Source organism: Pinus tabuliformis, chromosome 8 (assembly GCF_031772625.1).
Source record: "Pinus tabuliformis cultivar Carrire ecotype Pingquan chromosome 8, CPIR1, whole genome shotgun sequence".
NCBI lineage: Eukaryota > Viridiplantae > Streptophyta > Pinopsida > Pinales > Pinaceae > Pinus > Pinus tabuliformis.
The window spans coordinates 1,307,737,536-1,307,743,795 of record NC_142294.1 but is presented as its reverse complement, the minus strand read 5'-3'; the positions used below and the strand labels follow the sequence as shown (position 1 = coordinate 1,307,743,795).

The 6,260-nt window shown below is 40.4% G+C and overlaps 1 pseudogene across 1 annotated transcript; it reads right to left on the bottom strand.

The window, feature by feature from the left end:
• Nucleotides 1–389: 389 nt before the first annotated feature.
• Nucleotides 390–5,725, bottom strand: LOC149240284 (uncharacterized; annotated as a pseudogene). The gene is made up of 3 exons (XR_016246520.1): nucleotides 4,685–5,725; nucleotides 1,150–1,237; nucleotides 390–1,046 (listed from the first exon to the last, which is right to left on the bottom strand). The product of XR_016246520.1 is annotated as an uncharacterized LOC149240284 (transcript).
• Nucleotides 5,726–6,260: the final 535 nt, after the last annotated feature.

Below are 6,260 nucleotides of genomic sequence, written 5' to 3'. Positions count from 1 at the left end.
ATTCCAAAAACTAGATGCCAATATATCTGCATAGCTTTCCCTATTGTCTTTGAAAGCCTCACATTCTAAAATTAAATGTTTTTATGTTTCTACTTTTCTAGAAAAAGTAGAAAAATGTTTTGCATTCAGTGGAGAAAGTCAAAACACAAACGGACAGGCTGCAGGTCTTGTAATGTCTTCTCGGCTTTGAATTCTCAGTCATCATGATCGTCTATGTTTTCTTCAATGGCATCAGCCCATGGAAGAAACTCTGGCTCCAGCATTATGACCTTTCTCCAGTGGCTAAAGCCTGGCCCTGATAATAGGGCCTTGCACTTCAATCGCTATCATAATTCTCCTCATGATGAGCCCGACCCCCTGGGGCTGGGCCTTTATCGCAGCCTTGTCGATCTCTGTTCTCTCTGGGGTGGCTGGCCTCTCCTCTCACATGAACAGGCCATGCTTCACCATGCATGTATTTTTCCTTTCTGTGGCCGGGCAGAGGCAAGGATTCTTGAAGGTATCCCATGATGCTGTGTACCCCTCTCTGTTCTCTCTGGGGTGACTGGCCTCTCCTCTCACATCAACAGGCCATGCTTCACCGTGCACGTATTTTTCCTTTCTGTGGCCGGGCAGAGGCAAGGATTCTTGAAGGTATATCCCATGATGCTGTGTACCCAAACTGTTTGCTGTGTGACTTTGTGGTAAATCTGACTGCTGGCTGCATGACAGACCTTTCTAGAAATGCTACGTAAGTCTACTACTATGGGAGCCTCACAAAATAAATCCAATTATCAATAGATACAAGAATTGTCCATTACATGATGACATCACTGTTAAAGACTGCCTTCCCACAAGACAAACTCACAATAACAAGACGACTTGGGATTACCAGTATTACAGATGCATCCCTAGATAGATTATTTATAGATTCCATTATTCTATGTGCAACATTGCAAATAGATCATTGTCATTAAGGACATACTAATGAGCTGCCACGTAATCACAACCCACAATTACAGCAAACAGCTAAAATGGTGGTTCACATGCGACTCCACCTATCACCCCTGCAACATAGGCAAAACACTACCAGCTTTGGCGTCCAAGATCTCATTACATGAAGAAGATGTGATTAAGATACTTAGTCAAAGGACGACATGAAATGCTTACCTCAGAACTTTTGATCATATGGATGCAATTGGGGGAGGGGAATTTCGCTTCATGAATCAGTGTGAAAGTGGGTTTTTTCTTCTGGGCACTGGTCCACAAAAAAAATTAACATGAGAAGACCCCGGAAAAAAGGAATACAATGCCTGCCATGGTGCATCCTCTGCAAGGAAAACAAAAAGTCCATTTCTCATATATTTATGGACTGTAGATTCTCTAGAAAAGTTTGCAGCATTCTCTCCAATATCGGCATCCCTTCCCTTCAAATATCTTGCTGGAACCAAAATTCTATCAGCTAAACTAAACATTACCATGGCTAAACCTCGCTAAAATACAAAAGATCAGTAAGCATTTGTGCAAATTCTTACATTTTGAGTTTGTTAATCAAAGAAAAACTAGATAAATCAACCTGCAGATCATAGTTGGCTTAGTTGCACAAGTTCCTGACAAGTATGGGGAGCAGAGAGTTAAATTTCATGGAGTGTAGGACTGTAGACATGTTGCCATTAATGTTGCCATTAATGTTGCCATAAGTGTGCAAGTGTTGCATGGCGTAACGCCATATATTGTGGGCCCTTTTGGCACCAGCTTGCAGACTGCGCGCCAAGTGTTGAACAGAGTTACCATCCAACAAACGTAATGGGTGCCAGGAAAACATCTGGGGAAATTAATCCAGAATACTCAATGAATAGATGTGCAAACCCATCACCCAAGAAATGACCGGACTGAAGCCTGTGCACCAAGTGTTTTGCAAAATCAATACAGGACAATCGTGATGTAAGCCTCAAAAGACCCAGATGAATCAACATAGGGACGAATCTCATGTCAGTATTTACATCCCTTGTCTCTATGCATCCCCCTGTATCCTCATTGTGCATGTGATTATGGGAATGGTGTTTATGATGGCTGTTCAGGCATTATTGCACATTTGCCTGCTGTTCATGCATATGGCTGTAATGAAGTTTGTTTGAGTGCAAGCATGTTGGGATCTTATTCATTGTTGTTTAAGGCGTAGATTCTGCGAGTAAGTATATATTCAGAGCGCCCATGCCATGCGAGAGCCAAAAGTATACTGGTTGGTAATTGAATAAGGTTCCGAAATGGAAGTAAGTTAATGTTGTTGAATGTTCTCAGCTTCCTTGGATGCTTGGATCATTTTTTGTGTGTGTGTTACAGGGCACAAAATACAGTAGAGACAATCGTGATTTTGACGCATACCTTACCAGACCTGCAGTTTTGGCTTTCTCCACTGAATGCAAAACTACCATAATGGAGTTTGAATCGCGCGGGGAGATGCAGTTTGAGTGCCGCTGGAGAGCGTAGCGTGCATTAATGAGTCGGAGTGACGGAGAGTCAAGGACACTTGCGTTGGTTAACACTTGTCTAAGTTTAGTGTTAAGTCATTTGTCAATGTTAACACTGATGCAATGCTAATATTTACAATCCCATACTATGGTCCATGCCTACTTGTATTGGGCAGTTGAGGTGGTACAACACATGAAATCTGTCCCTAGTTTAGTCATCCGAGTTGTTGCATGCCACCATCATGTCTGGCATGTCTATCATCAAAGGAGATATCTGTGCTTGATGTTCACATGAAGTCCACTTCATAGTTATGGTATGGACGAGTTATCATGCATTATGAGCCCAACTGTTATGGACTCAAGGACTGCACTGCCATGCCTATTACTATGACTGTAAAAGCCAAGCCCAAACCATGTCTATCAACAGAAAACTGATATCTCTGTAACAACATATTGATCTCTAGTACAGAAAATTTTCTTCTCAAATAACAACACAACATTATGATAATAACAATAGATTTACCCATAACAGCCGTAGATAGAGCTATAACAGCAGTAGTTTTTACTGTGCAAAATAATAATTTAGAGCACTGCTCTGGTTTTATGTTAACTTAAAATTATCATAACAAGCATTGCAACAGCAATTATAGAAACTGGAAAGCGTGGCAGTGAACAAGATTGCAGAAATCTTCAACAAACATTATTGATAAAATAGACTTTTAACTGTACATAAGACAGGAACACTATCCCAAGAACCTATGGTCACAAAGCTCAGGCCCAGGAGGTCTCTCACAGATTCCCGGACAAGCATTCACCCAAGATATCCCTACTCTAAAGCCTGTGAGCTTTTTTATAGTGAAAACTAACTTTTGCTTCACTTTCTTAGGTAGACCAATTCAAAAAATCTTAAAGGAAGCCTTGGCAGCAAAGATTGCATGATCAGTGTTGGAGAGGTGAAATCTTAAATTTATTAACATACCATTTTAGAAAAACGGCCCTAAAGATCAACCAAGTGATGAGGGGACAAAAGTAGCAAATTTGAACAAGCTATAAGAATGATTGCTGCCTCCTTACCAAGTTTTTCAAATTCGATGTTGCTGATTCTGATCCATTTGGCTTCTATAATGCTTCTTGCCAAGGGGGAAAGCTGCACACCTTACTGTAGATGTTGCACTGAAAACTCAAAATTATATGAAGAAAACACAAGAAAGCATTTACAAAATAAAACCAAAAATATCAATGCTTCCTATCCCCCCTCTGTGTAGGGAGTCGACTCCGCCTCTTTCCCTAAAGGTAAGGTTCCATCCAAAAGAAGTGGCTATTTGGAAGGCACCGTGCAACAAAAAGTTGACAAACTTCCTATGAATGTTTATAGGACCAAGGATAAGTGAGTGTCCAACCACATTGAGACGAGGGAATGTGCTAATGATTTTTTGCCTAGTCAATCATGCATCAGAAGTTGTGTTTTAGAGTAGTGACTAGGGTTCTACTTTACATGAGGCATTATTGAAAAGGATCGCATTCAATTACCACTACGAATGGTCTTTGATACCACTAGCAGTAATAAAAGTCATTACCACAAACTTTTTTCACAGCAAAGAAACAGAGACCATTAACAAAGCACAGAGAGAGTGTGCAAACTAGTGTCCAATGTTTAGTTTGGATTTGAAATGTGTTAATTCCAGCTAAGTCTCATAGATATAGCAGATCTGGAAACAATCAGATCATACTACTGTAGAAACACATTCAAATTTAAGGTTCCTACATTTGGGATTTGAATATTTCCTTTTACGAGTTAGCAATGATTCAAACAGTCAGAATTTCACATCTATCCCATCACATTTTGAAGCGAGGGAGCAATGCATGATCGTTGCAAAACTACTAGCAAAAAACAAATTATCCAGTGATGCGAGTTTCTTTCATCTTTCAAAAACGTGTTACCTGATAATACAACTGAGTATCCTTCAATAGTGCATGTTGATTGTGATTGTGGTGTGACAATAAACTGGCCAAAACAAGATCCCGAACCGGAACTGACTGTCGTGATTATCTTCTAATTCCCACTCATTACTCCTGTGGGCTAGAGGGATCCTGGCATTGGATCATTACAGACTGATGATCCCTTGGTGAATGTTCTCAAACATCTTTCAATCAATAAGATCAACGCAATACAATCTAACCCTGACCAAAACAGAAACCTGAATATCTAGTCTTTTAGAAGGGAGCCACTGTACCTTTCAAGTAGCTTTTTGGCATGAGGACTGCACTGGACATATTTTTCGAGGAACTTCCGCTCACTTAAACAAAGCGCACTTAGGAGACTAGGAGGGCGCTTGGAAGGTTGCATTGCACTGAGAGCACTCAACACCTTGTGGCGAGGCTTGATCCTACGCTCCAAGCTGAAACGAGACGCTTGAGGATATGAAAAAATAAACTTTGCAGGAAGCCCTGCAGTATGCATAAAAAAGTCCATGTGCTTCTGCAGCTTATCCATGGAAACATTTAATATAAGTGGGTGCCGCCTAACGAGCTCCTTGATGTCATCTTCGAGGAGCCCAAAACTTGTGAAATGCTTCAATTTCTTTTCCCAAAATTCAGGCCCGTTACGTTTAAGTAGAATAAATGGTGCCGATTTAAGAACATGTGAGACATCAACCTCTGATTCGAACATGTTTTGAAAATACTGGATGTTGGGACGCAGAGTTTTCTCGAGACTGCCGTTAAGCAATCTGGATCCAGTGGATATGACATTTCCCAACTCTTGTGCAGAAAGGCCCAATGCTTTCATGAACTCAATCTTGGGTTTCAACTGTCAATCAGCGTTGAGACAAAGAATACCTGGGTTATTGGTAATAGTCTTCCTTACCTGGTCTTCTGTGAATCCTGAATCTCTCAGTAACTGTACCGCTTGTTGGGCTGTATGATCTGATCTCGTCGCAACCAAGCACGGCCTTGTTTTAAAGATAGCTGAGAGCTCGGACTGACAGAACCCACATTCGTGTAGTAAGAATTCTGAAAGGGGGCATGTGTTCTCTGCTTCTGGGTGGCTTGTGGACTTCTGTTTGTCGGCAATAATCGTGAAAAGTCGTGATGATTTTAACAAAATAATCCGAGGAAATGGTGAAGATAGTACTGCAACAGTCGCTGCCAGGGGATGATGCTGAGATCCCAAAGATGAAGCCATGTACTGGGCGAATAGGACCATTGCAGAAGATTTGAGAATAGGTATTCCTCCAAATTGACTTCACAACAAATCGCGAAAAGAGAAGCATAGCGGTGATAAGCTATATGTATGAAAAGGAGGGAAAGATCGAGTAAGCGGTCACAATCATTTTGCAATCCATTTATTATCGACGCGTGAAAAATCACGATAGCTGTGCTGAATATATGCAGCTGATCCAACTCCTTTATTATCATGACCTTAATAACGGGATTATTTGAAGTGGGGGGAGGCTGAACGATGGAGGCGTTTGGAACAGCCATTTCCATTGGCCTAGCGGGTGGAAGTTTACTCTAATCGATGGTCAGAGTTTTGAGAAGATGCAATCCTTGTTTTTTAGTTTACAACTAATTTTTTTTTGTTTTGTTAGTATAGTCTAAAAAATTTACAAATTAATTTGGAAAATAAAGAAAAATCTCGCAAGGTTATGATAAAATATAGTAGAAATTTTTAGAAAAATATGTTATAGCTGTCAAATTTCAGAAGTTTGGCCACTTTATATGTTTTTGATGGTGTTGAATCTATTTCCACCATCAAAAAATGATTCAAACGCTCTAGCATTATGATTTTTTTAAAGAAAAAAATTACTA